At 36.6% G+C, this 13,650-nt stretch overlaps 1 protein-coding gene across 10 annotated transcripts in view; it reads right to left on the reverse strand.

Moving 5' to 3' along the window:
* DGKI (diacylglycerol kinase iota) overlaps nt 1–13,650 on the reverse strand; it is a 395,960-nt gene that overhangs the window by 115,029 nt on the left and 267,281 nt on the right. The window lies entirely within an intron of this gene.

Below are 13,650 nucleotides of genomic sequence, written 5' to 3' on the forward strand. Positions count from 1 at the left end.
ACATCTAAGTGGGCCTCTTTACATTGAACAGTAAAACCAAACTGAATCAAGCTTCTGAACAGAGATTGAAAATGGATTTTGACACCTGCCAGGTTCAGACAGAACTCTAATACTTCAGTTGTCTTCTGTCTGCAGTAGAGAACAATGCCTCAGGAAGTGGAAATAAACTGTAAAGGAGTTTTTGAATTTGGAATTAAGGATAAACCAAAAGCACATTAGCGGCAGTCAATCATGAACTCCCACTGTCCAATACGCTTTTCTAGAGAACATTCTTTTCAAGGTTAATTATTTTTCAACAGAAGTTGAATAAGTTCCTGGCTTCTTAAGACATCCAGTTGTGAGCCTGTTAATATGTCAGAGCTTACAAATTATTTGAGACAACTCTCCTTCCAGATCGCCAACAAGATCACAGAATTAAAGCATTATAGATTTGGGAGAGAACTTAGATGTTATCCAATTTTATATTTGCTGTTCCCTGATTCCGTATTCCTCTATGATGGCATCTTCAAATGGCTGCTCAGTCTCTGCTTTATCTTCATCAAGTAAGTAAGGTACAGGACAGAAGTGCCCTATACTTTGTTTAGACTGCTACAAACACTTGTAAATTCTTCCTAAAGAATCTAAATCTCTCTCCACAGTTTGTTTACTGGCCTTTCTTCTACTACTTGGGCTGGAATTGGGTTTTATGTCACTGAGATAATCAGCCACAGGCACTAATGGCAAAAGAACATAATCTTTAAGCACCAGAGCTAGGCACATACCAGAGAAACACTTGCTGACTTGATGGCTGATACAGTAAAAATAGGCTGTAAGTACCAAGTATTACAGAACTTTTATGCCATTCCTTGAAGTAAAACTTACTTTTTAAATTTTCTGGAGATCTTCAAATACACATTAAAATGCACATTTTCATGCTTCCATTGATATTTGTAACTAATTGTTATGCTTCTGAAATTATAATAAATGAATATGCACTAGAGTGAAATAAGCATGTGCTTCTTATAGACTGTCTCTTTTGCTATGTTCCCAATATTAAAAGGAGAAGCAAAGATACAGAACGAGTAGTGACTTGCCCTGGTAGCACTGCAAGCAGCTTGAAAGACAGTTTCGTTTCTCCTTTTAAGGAAAACAACAATCAGGCCAATAGCCTTGATCAATATTTCAAATTCTCCTGACCACCCATTTCTTTGTGTGGCAGTGAATGCCAGAGCTAATACTGACTCAGTCACCCAATTCTGAGACTTTTATGTGGAAGCACCCCACATACACTTAATGCTACAACTTCTGGGTACCCGAGTCACAGATTCATTTTTTAACCCTTAGACCCTCAAACTTTCCTCTACGTAAGACCACAGTCTCTTCACCTCCTCCTTCTCTATCCATGCACGTTAACTTACTTGTCTATTCTCACCTGAACAGGCAGCATTCCATGTGGGGTAGAGCTCCCTGCTCCTGGAGGGGCTTTTCTTTGGGATTTCAGTTCAAAACACTCTCCTGATCTCCCAGCCTGATTTCTATCTGCTCCTTCTTTCTCTCCCTGGCAATTCATCTTCCTTTAAATATCCTCCAAATCTGTATGCTTCTCTACCCCCTCCAGTGAGCCTCCTCCCCCCACCGAGCCTCACCACCACCGCCAGACCAAGCCACCACCATCTTGCACCTGGGCTCGATGTTACAGCCTCAGCAGTCAGTGTGAAGTGTGAGCATGATCATGGTGTGATGACTTTTGTTCCCCTCATTAAATCATGAGATCTTCAAGGACAGGATGCCCAGCTATACATTTCTAAGTGTTAAGATACTGCTCCTCATTTGGACCTGCTAATTTTACAAGGACAATAACTACTGTTTTCATGGCAACTGGTTACATTCTTCATCTCTCCTAATCATGTGTCATATGTAATATGCATCATTGACCAGATGGAGGACCATTCAACAGATTTGGTTCAAAGGAAGAAACAATTCCCATTGCTAAAATCAACGAACAAGAAAATCTCAATGCTCGGGTATCATTACTGCTGTGCAACCCTCCTGTAAGCAGCTGATTCTCTGGCTTGCCTCTGGTTAATAGGAATGGAAAAGAATTTCTGCTGCTGATTAGATACCATCTATAGATTTAAACCTCATGAGCATCTCCTGCCCTTGGGTTTCCATGATGACCTTTCACAAAAGTCTTTTAGAAGAGGAGCTTTAGACCTTAAGTTCCCATTCACACTCTTTTTATACTCTTATGCTTAACTAGTATAAAAGTTGGGGAAATATGACAAAAGGCAAAGGAAGCAACTCCAACAGGAAGTAAAGAGGGATGAAAGAGGTAGAGGGCACATACATTTTTGTAGCAGAATACTGCAAACTCAAATCGCTGAGCGCACAGTTAAGAACAGTTGGAATGGCAACAAGTAAAGAACTCAAGCCCTGTCTTTCATCGCAGCAGGCTAGAATCATTTCCACTTTATGAAGTAAGTCCCTGTAATGGAGGCTTCCTGGCTATTAAAAATAACTGAAGCAGCTCTCATAAAACACTAATATGAGCTAGTTTTAGTACCATAGCTTGCAATGGCAAGGAGAATTCTTTTGCTGATCTGATAGTAGAAAGGACCATTAATCACGATCTCCAATGGAGTAAGGAACCACAGGGCTTGAAGGCAATGAGACATAATAGGTTGTTAACTCTTGAGCCATGTAAATGGTTTCAGATCTCAAGTGCTCGGAAAGACACTTTTCCCTTCAGGTTTCAATTTCTATGTATGAAACACAGGGAAAACCTTACATTTATTTGCTGTTCAAATGCTAAAAAATCTCCCCTTGGATTTGCAATCAAAAGCTGCTTGTAATATTCTGTTCTTCTTTGCAACTAACAAATTAGCTTTCTGAAAAGGGGGATTACTCCCTGACAGGATAAAACTAACTGCAAATCACCGATTAATGCATGCTTTAAATATCCTTAATTATGGTCACTTAAAGGGTGTCAGATGATCAGCTATAGAAGTACATTTTTCTGATAATATTCCTTTCTCTTAAAAAAAAAAAAGCAGCTCCTGTGTGGTGATCTCCAATAAGTTCTTCACAATGGTATAAAGGACATATCAAAGTGTGGGCAAAGGGTTTGTTTGTGTTTATACGGAGGATCAAAGCCTAATTTGGCTACCCAGAAAATGAATTAAGATACGATATGAAGAAGAACTTCCAACATCAACATTCTCTGGAAGAGTCATTCCAGAAGATGATCATCAAAAACTTCAACAAAGATCTTGGCGCTGTTGCAGTTGTAGCTGCATTCATCCCACAAGTTTCTGGACTTGCCATTGGAATGAAGAAGGAGATATCTAAGCTGGCCTGTGCATACAGTAAAACAACAAATTTGACTGGATCTATACTGTCAGAACTCAACCAAGAATTAGGAGAAGTGCAAGTTGCAGTGCTCCAAAATCTTGTGACTATAGACTATCTACTGTTAAAAGAACATATGGGATGTGAACAGTTCCCAGGAATGTGTTGTTTTAATTTGTCTGATTTTTCTCAAACGATTCAAATTCAGTTAGACAACATCCATCATATCATTGATAAGTTTTCACAAATGCATAGGGTGCCTAACTGGTTTTCTTGGTTTCACTGGCTATGGCTGGTAATTGCAGGTCTGCTTTGGTCATGTAGCTGTATTCCTATTATGTTAATGTGTGCACGCAATTTAAGTAGTAGTTTAAAACCTATACATGCTTATGTTACACTACAAGAAGATATGTCAAAGAAATAATCAATCTTCCCATGTTTCCTTCCATCTGCTACTTCTATAGCTTTTCTTCTTCCTGCCTAATTACAACCCTTAAGTAGAATTCGTGCCTCATATCGAAATTACCGAGTATCATAATTCTTCCAAGTGGTAAAGATACCTCAAGACAAATGCTGGGCATAAAACCCACAGGGCATAAATCTGCAAAGAAGTAAAAAGCCAACCTTTTCAAACAATATTGCTTCTCTCTCACTTACCAACTTTACACTTTCCTGTATGGCCCCGGAAGATGACTGGTTAGTCAGAGATGGGTAAGATTCCTCAAGGGAGGAACAACCTAAGACAGGCACAGTCGCGGGGGGCCAACAGGTGAGAAATTGGGGATCAACAGAGGTGAGGCTTAGAACCTCACCCCCCCTGTTTTGAGAGAAATCTTCTGCATCCATGGATGTTTTGTTGCCCTTGCTAGCTTGGATTAATACTTAGTCTACAGGCTCACACCTGATCATCTACATTTGCCCTCTTACAGCACTAAACTATGTTTTCTACCTTTATCTTGCATCTACCTACCACTTCAGCATTTTATTTAAAAAAAATAATAATAATAATAATAAGGGAGAAATGTGGGATTCACATATAAATAAAGTATAAAAATCAAATGAATAATCATATTTGACCTGATTGTTTATAGTTCATGATGCGTGATCAAAACCAAAAGTTTCTGTGATATGACTGCCCTTGCACTGTTCACCATGTAAGAACTTATTCACTATGTAAGAACTTGTTCACCATGTAAAAACTTGTTCATTATGCTTCAGAAGATTGGAGACTGTTGAGAATTAGGCTTGGGGTTGATTAATGATTGTGCATTGAGTCCCCTATACAGAACTTTATTGTTGTTAACAACCATATGATTAATAAATATGAGAGCTGCCCTCTGAAAAAAAAACAAACAAATTGGCTTTCTATGTGGGATAGAGGGGTGTGGATAAGTGTTAGGATTTGCATAGTTTAAAAAGTGTCACTTCACCAGAGAAAATGCTTGTGGCCTTTCACATATATCATGAAGGCCACTGAAATGAGGCTTGTAATGATGAGCATATTTGCTCTTTTACTGACCCATGCACTTTGATGAATCAAGGTGTTATTTGAGTGGGTGTCTGTGTAACATTAAAACAATTTTTACAAAAAAACCCTAGAGTACATTAAATGTTTTAAAACATTTAACACTTGTTTCATTTAAAAACCTACAGTAAAAAATTTTTTTAATTATCATTTTTTGTAAATAAAAATAACCAAAACAGAAGCCAAAAATGCATGAAGTGATAATGGAGTGAAAATAAACATGGCCATCTTTTAGGGTGGAGAAATGTAACCCCACTTCAGGAAGGATTGAATGCATGGATTACAAGATGTGTTCCTATTGAAAACTACCGTGCAAATGGTTGGAGGTATAGCTCTGCACCCCTACGAAACGGGCCCGGTGAGGAGAGGAGCCCATGTTTGGTTTTATATCAAGAAAATACAAAATAAGCATTGGCCTGACAATAGAGGGTATTACATAAGAAACATGTAAGAAATAGCATTTCCTTAACTGGTTTTAGCTTTCTCTATAAAATATTTTTAAAAAGGACATGGGTACTTTCCTAAAATCTGGGTATTAGAGAAAGAATACTTGCAAAATCATTTTTTCTTAGTAGGTTATTACTGTTTTATTGTGTTATACTTTGACTCATTCTTTTCCTCCAGGTTGACAATGATTTGCCAAGGTCTGGAACACTCAGTGGGGCTACATTTGGCTCTGGAGGAAGATACGGCCTCCCAGCTCTCCTCCAGTTCTCTGATTCGTCAGTCTACAGCCGGTGGAAAGCCAAGTCCCTCACTTGCAGCTCAGCTGGGTTTCCACTACCCCCTATTTCTTTGTCAGAAACCCAAGAAGAATGAATCAGAGAATCCTCTAAACCCTGCTCTCCTTTCCAACTCAGCAAATTTAGTCAGTTAAGCAGCAACTTTTCATCTCCATTCTCCAATTTCTGTTCCAATGACTAAGGGATTTTTTTTTTTGAACCATTCTTCTTGTCAGTGTTAAGAATGGGCAGAATAAAGACACATTGCTAACACAGAACTTGTAAAAATCATACAACTCTACCACTACGATAATTACATATCAAAAAAATAACTGTAAAATTTGATTGTAAACTTGAGGACAAAAACTTCCTTAAGATACACATGTCATGGTAGACTAATAAATTGCTCGAATGATGAAGAATAAACAAACACAAAATAGCTAGTTAATATATTAACTAATCAATACGTTACTGCTACCAATACTAAAAGGAAAATAATGAGAGAGAAAGAAAAGAAGGGTTTCTGTTGAGCATATCATAGTAGTTTCTCATCCTCACCTGGGGTACATTTGCTTGTCCCCTTTCCTTCTGCCCTTTCACTTACCATATTAAAGTGGATCAAGTCTCTACCAAAGGCAATCTCCTCAATATCCCACCATTTCATAAGCCAAGAACCTTTCTTCAAGGAAACATATTTTACTTTGCTGGGCAAGAAAATACTATCAGACCAAAAGACTTATTAATGTCCCAATAAGAGGACATAAGTCACTTCTCAAGAGCAGTAGTCTAAATGATTAATTATGAAAAGTAAAATAATCAGAGTGTTCTGTAAACAGCTGAAAACCTTTGGTCTTTTTGTCCACTTGTAAGTCTTCCTATGCCACTTTCATTTTAGTCAAGTATCTTAGCTACAACTCTGAACCTGCTGAATTCATTTTTAGAATCTCATTTTCTCACACAAAATATGATGATGAATTCTGGGGATTAATTAAATCTATCATCAGCAACTATTTTTTTTTCTGCCTTTAAAAATGTACTTTCTTTTCATTTAAGTGTTTCAGGATATTATGACAGACCAGGAAAACTAAATTGCACTGGTATAATTAAATTGAAATTCTTCTGTAAATGAAATGTGCATTTCAGTTTATTACCACCTCAGAAAAGTAAAAAAAAAAAAACTCTTAATATTCAAAAACAAATGTCTAGACTTTTTGTTTTTGATAATGTTTTTCCTACTCTGTGGCAGAATATAATATCAATTATTATTGCAGTACTGGGGTAAAAACTAAAAATGTTTTCACTCTCTGACTGAAGTAAATCCACTAATAACATTGTAGTTGTCATGGTTTATCTCAAGCTATAAATGACTGCTTTCTAAAGTATTTAGTTCGGTTTCTTTTTCTAGATGGAGAGTCCATTTGTAAATAAATATTTTCTTCACAAATACTAGATTGCTCCTCACCCTTTCCATTTATAGTCTGTGTTTCTATAATCGTCTTTATTATAATAATGCTTTAGGAATTCAGATCTGGACAAAAGTTTCTTCAGGTCGTTCAGCCCCCTTACTTTATAGAGAATTAAATTGGGTCCAGAGACATCAATGATTTTATTGTGCCCATAGAATTAATACTGACAATCCCCCATAAATAAATGATCAATGCCCTTCAACCCCTCTCACACCATTTAATAAAAAAGATTTTGAAGAATTAAACTACCAATACAAGTGACATACACAAAGACTGATCTTCACACAGTTGATGACAGAAAAATACAAAATTCAAATTTATATAGTAGGAGGTTGTTATGGGATAGGTTGTAGCCACAAATACATACACTGAAGTCCTAACCTCCAGTACCTCAGAATGTAACTATATTTGGAGACAGGGTGTTGTAAAGAGGAATTAAGTTAAAGTGAGGTCATACGGGCAGACCCTAATCCACTCTGACTGGCATCCGTGTATGATAAAGAGATCAGGACCCAGACATACACGGAGGGAAGGCCGTGTGAGGACACAGCAGGAAGACACAAGGAAGGAGAGGCCAAGGAGAGGCCTCAGGAGAAACCGACACTGCCAGCACTTCTCAAACTTCTGGCTTCCAGAACTGTGTGGAAATAAAGTTCTATTGCTTAGGCCACTCAGTCTGTGGTACTTCATTCAAAAACTAAGGACAGACATCTGCCACAAAGATACACTAAGAAAACTAATGCATTTTATTTTAGTCCTATGACTATTGTTCACAAACAGATAAATAGAAGAATGAGAGCAATCTAATTTTTCACTTCTCAAAATTCTAACCCAGCTTGGAAATATATCTCTACTGGCTTGATATCACTGTTCTGGATATTCAGACCCTAATTTCCATTTCTCTTTCTAAAAGTGAAGGTATGTAAAGCAGTCTTAAAAAATTATTGTTGTTTTATTTGAGCTAATGTTATTTCTAAAGTCATGTTTTTTTAAAATTTTGATTCCTAAAAATCCATTTTGATTAAACCAACAAAAGAAAATCATGAATTTTCCTCGATCCTTTGTCACGCCCAATACAATATATATCTGTACCCAAACTTCCTGGAAGCTCCCCCTTTAGCCCCGAAGCCCACTGATGCCATAGCCTCTGCAGGCCCTGCACCTCAAGCCGACAACACTTGAGCAAACATCCACTTCGATTTTGAAGTGACCTTTACTATACAAGAAGTGCTGACTTGTAAGACTGTTTCTACACCTACGCAGACATGAATAATTCATTTCTAAAAATAGATTTTGAAGCAACAAGATATAATTTTAAATGTTGAGGGCGTCCTACATATATTAGGCCTTCACGTAACTACCAGATGCTGTGGTCTGGGTTTACCTTTGCTGAGAGAAGAACACAAACGCCATGCAGCCACTGTAGCCTGAGCATGACCCTTCCCCAAAACCCTCCTTCACAGGCCAAACACCGCTACTAACATTTCTAAAAGTCTCCCCAAGTTCTTTAGTTGTACTAGAATTTCTTTTTAATTGGGGTTTGTCATTCTGACATTCTTCTTATAAAACACTTGGACTGCAAACCTGTAATACCAAAGATGCACACATTTGAAATACTCAGGCAATATTGCCATGTTGGCAGCTTCAATGACAAAGGCCTCAGGTGCCTGTAAGGGAAAAGAGACTTCCTTTTTGATAAAAACTGTGATCTTAAAAGGACAGAAAAACCAACATTGCTTCCTTTTCTCTTTCTGTCATATCATTGCTTGGTCTTGGACACGAACACAGTTGCAGGACGTATACAGCAGAGCTTTCTCCCTGAAAGACTGAAAAAGGCAGTGCTAGAAAATGAGGAAGTCCTAGGGATGACAACAGAGAGGAGGAGCTCAGGAAAACAGCTCCGTAAAGATGTTTGTGAAGTCTCAGGTTCATCTCAAGCTATAGACGGGTGAATCTGGTCCTAAACCTCTAGACTACAGACTTTAGGAACGAAACTACAGGGTAGACCTCCCACCCAGGTCCCTTATGGCAACTTGGTGGTGCACACCCCAGACAGATATGAATAGCAATACAAAAGCTTTGAAAACAGAATTAACCTTATAGCCGCAATCCTTGGAAGGTGAGTCAAAACTTATGACCTGAATTCAGTTGAGTCAATTGTCTACAAAACAAATGAATAACTAAGCTTCTATTGTAAAGAAAAAAAGAGAAAGAAACCCAAAGCAAGTAGAAAGGAAATAATAAATATAAGGGCATAAATCATGAGCTAGTGAACAGAAAAACAATTGAGAAAAAAATCATTGAAATCAAAAGCTGATTCCTAAAAAGAAAATCAGTGAAATTGATAAACCTTTATAAGGTAGACAAAAAAGAAAAGAGAGAAGATACAAATTACTAATAACAGGAAGAAAAGGGAACTATCACTACAGACTCCCAAGGACATTAAAAAGGTAAGTACATCTATGTGTATGTTAATCAACAACTTAGATGAAATGGGCCAAGTCCTTAAAAACTTCAAAAACTACAAAAAATGAAAACTCATCCACGATGAAAGAAATAAACTAAGTAGTCCTATAACTCCTAAAGAAACTAGGTTATTTATAGCTTAAAAAAAAAAGGAATCTTGGGTTCCTGATGGTTTCACTGGCAAATTCTGACAAACACTTAAAGGATGAAAACTCCAATTCTCCCTAATCTTTCCCAGATGTCCCAATATAGGTACTTCAACAAATAGATCTACAACTATAAATCATACTTAGTTGTGAAAGATGGAATGATTTCCTCCTAATAACAGAAGCAAAACAGGGATGCCCACTCCAGCACTCTTATTTATCGTCATATTAGAAATGCTTTCCAGTGCCATAAAGCAAAAGAAAAGGCATACAAATTGGAAAGAATAATAAAACCATTCCTATTCATAGATAACATGTGTGACTGTAGAAAATTCTAAGGATGCTATCAAACTCTTATAACTAAAAAGGGAATTTAGGAAGGCCATAGAATACAAGCCAGAACATAGAAATCCATTAGTTCTATATACTATCAATGAGCAATTGGAAACCAACATTTTAAAACCAAGCATTTAAAATAATTCCCCAAAATGAAATACTTAAGTATATATATATAACAAAATCTGCATATGTATGTTGCAAACTACAAAACAATGATGAATAAAATAAATAAATGAAGAAACATATAGAATTCATCAGTTAGACATCTCAACATAATAAAGATGTCTGTGTTCCCCAACTCAATCTACAGACTCAACACAATTCCAATCAGAGTTTTGTAGATACAGGGAAGCTAATCATAAAATTGATATGGAAAGAAAAAAAAGTTGAATAGCCAAGATGATTTTCAAAATGTAGAATAAAGGTGGGAGAATAACACTAGATTTTAAGATTTATTATAACGAAAGTATATGGCTTTGAAAAAGGCACAAATACTTAGATCAATGGAACAGAGTCGAGAAATTGTTATCTATCCATCATTCCCTATGTGTGTATGTGTATATGAGCATATACATATATGTCCCCAACTGATTTTTGATAAAGATAAAAAAGGCAATTCAATGGAAAAAGACAGTCTTCATCAAATGGTGCTGGAACCAGGAAAAACCTTCATGTAAACAAAACACTAAACTCAACCTAAACTTCACATCTTATACAAAATTAAGTCAAAACAAATCATAAACGTAAGTCAAAACTATAAAACTTCTAGAAGAAAGCAAAGGAAAAATCATCTGTGGCCTGGGACTAAACAGAGTTCTTGAACCTAATACACAGATCTATAAAGACAAAATTGACAATTTGGACTTTGTCAGTAATTGAAACTTTTGCTCTACAAAAGATACTGTTAAGAGGATGAAAAGATAAGACATATACTGGGAGAAAATAATTGCAAAGCATATATCTAACAAAGGACTTAGATCCGGAATATATGACGAAATTCTCAAAACTCAACAAAACAAAGAGCCCAATTTAAAAATGGCTAACAGACTTGAGCAGATGCTTCATCAAACAGTATGTAATAGATGGCAAAAAATCACACGAAAAGACACTCATATTAGAGTGATTAAAAATTTGAAATACTAGTAACGCCAACTGCTGACAGGGATGTGCTACAGCTGGAACTCTCTCTTCAACTGCCAGTGGAAATGCAAAATGGTACAGCCATCCTGGAAAATAGTTTCCGTTTCTTATTTAAGTTAAACATACACTTACCATATGACCCAGGAATCCCATTCCTAGGTGTTTAACCTAGAAAAATGAAAATTTTATTTACACAAAACCCATTTATCAATGTCTATAGCAGTTCTATTCATAATCGTCCCAAACAGGAAATAACCCAGATGTCCTTCAATGAATAAATGGGTAAATAAACAGAAACATTCACACAATGGAATGCCACTCAACAATAAAAAGGTAACCACGATTAACATATGCAACAACTTTAACAAATCTCAAAGATGTTATGTTAAAGTAGCCAATTGCAAAGGGTTAAACACTGTATGATTACATTTATATGGTGTTCTCAAAAATACAAAACTACAGAGATCAGTGGTTGCCAGAGGTTGGGATAAGAGATGCAGGGATTAAACGAATGTGACTACATAGAGGGCAGATTACAAAACAGCTTTTGGGGGGTGATAGAACTGTTCTGTGCCCTGGTTGTACAAATCATTCTAGTTGCTTTAGGAAAGTAACATTTACTACAGGAATAGCAGAGAGAGGCTTCTTCCAAAGCAAAGATCATTTGTAAAGAATAGTTATTTTGAGTAGAGAGTGGCTGATGCAACACGAGAGTGAATCAAAGCTAAATCAACACAGCCATAACAGATAAACGCACAACATACTCATTGTGGTGCCTGGCTTTTTTCTCCAGGCTACTTGCTCTATTTGACGGTGTCATGTTATCTAATTTTTAAAAATAATATTCTAAGTTAATAAATTGCTATTACACAAATACTTCATCAGTTATATAAATATAATCTCTAAATTACACTTACTGTATCATGTAGAGATATAAACTATTTTAGGTCAATATTCAAGTTTTCAAGTGGCCACACCTAGGTGTCCTGCCTGATATACCCTATTAAAATAAACATGACAGTTTACCTTACTATAGTATACACACCTGGAATTAGACAAAAAGAGCCTCACTTAAATTATACAGAAGTCAAACCCAACCAAAACTTAAACAGTGATAGAAATATGACAAACATCTCATGCATGTTTGGTGTTGATAGTCTGAATTCTTTGAACTCCATTAAATTTACTGAAAAGGGCTTATGTGGAATATAGAGTACACCCCGGAATAGCCTCCAAATTGGACATTAAATGTTATTTTCTTATTGATTCTTTGACCAGTCAATTTTCAATTCCATGAAGGCGGTGCTCTGCTGTGCCCACCACTGGATTCCAAGCACAGTGTTGGACACAGAGCAGCTGCAAAATATTTTTGGAAAAACACACTGTAATAAATGAATAAGTAAATGTATAACTATAAGGCCAGGGTTGAAAGTAAGATTGCATGACTGAACTTTAGGAATCACTTAGGCATATCCCTAGATGTTAGATATTGTACAGTTCAATGTAGACATGTACCCCTTCATTCATTCATTCTGCCAACCAACAATTCTGTTCAGAATGCTTTGTGTTAAGAGCTGTGATCAGGGCTGGAAACACAAAGATTCATAAGAAGATAAGGTCATTGATCTCAAGTAGCCTAAGGCTCATGTGGGATACACATTTACACAGAGTTAATGTAATTAATACTAATTTATTTAACCTTGAGAATTATAATAAGTATATCAACAGTGAACTCGTGAGGATGTAATTAATTCTGACAGCAAGAATCAAGGAAGAATTCTGTGAAAAGGCAATCATTCAGCAAGGCCTTGAGAAATACATAGGATCTTCACAGAAGAAAGGTGGCAGATTATACATTGTTAAGAGCTAGACCACCTAAGTTTGCATCCCATTCTACCACTTATTAGCTGTGTGACCTTGACAAGTTACTTAACCTCTCTGTGCATCATATTTCTCATCGTACCACAATGAAGAGAGGATACCACATGTAGCATAGGGCGCTTGGGGCAGTGAATTCATTAATGTATATAAAGCACCTGTAGCAGTACCTGAATCATAGTAAAAGCAAAGTATTTGTAAGATGGAAAAATAGAAGGCAAAAGAGAGGCAGCAGTTAAAAAGAAGTCCTGAAGTGAAATTCTAAAACTATACTTTCTTTTTGTCTGTTTTCACCAGAAAAAAATAAAAGCAGAGTACATTAAATACAAATGAGTAACTATGGAGAAAATGCATTTTGCTAACCCAATTAATAGTTTTGGGTCATTGATCTTTTATTACAACTATTAATCCTCAGCCCCCAAAATGCACAGACGCATGTGCATACACTCAAAACTCCACACATAATTTCAGAGGTCCATCCACAAATCCAGGTCAGCAGGCACTTCTCCAGTATCGTCCTTGGGCCACAGATGATGGAATGGGCTGATGGTTATTACCAGCTTGCCATAAAAACCACTGCTTAGAATGGAATTTATAGGACCCCATGCAACTATGAGTCCGAATGCATCTAATCAAAAACC

This window comes from Manis pentadactyla, chromosome 7, assembly GCF_030020395.1.
Source record: "Manis pentadactyla isolate mManPen7 chromosome 7, mManPen7.hap1, whole genome shotgun sequence".
NCBI lineage: Eukaryota > Metazoa > Chordata > Mammalia > Pholidota > Manidae > Manis > Manis pentadactyla.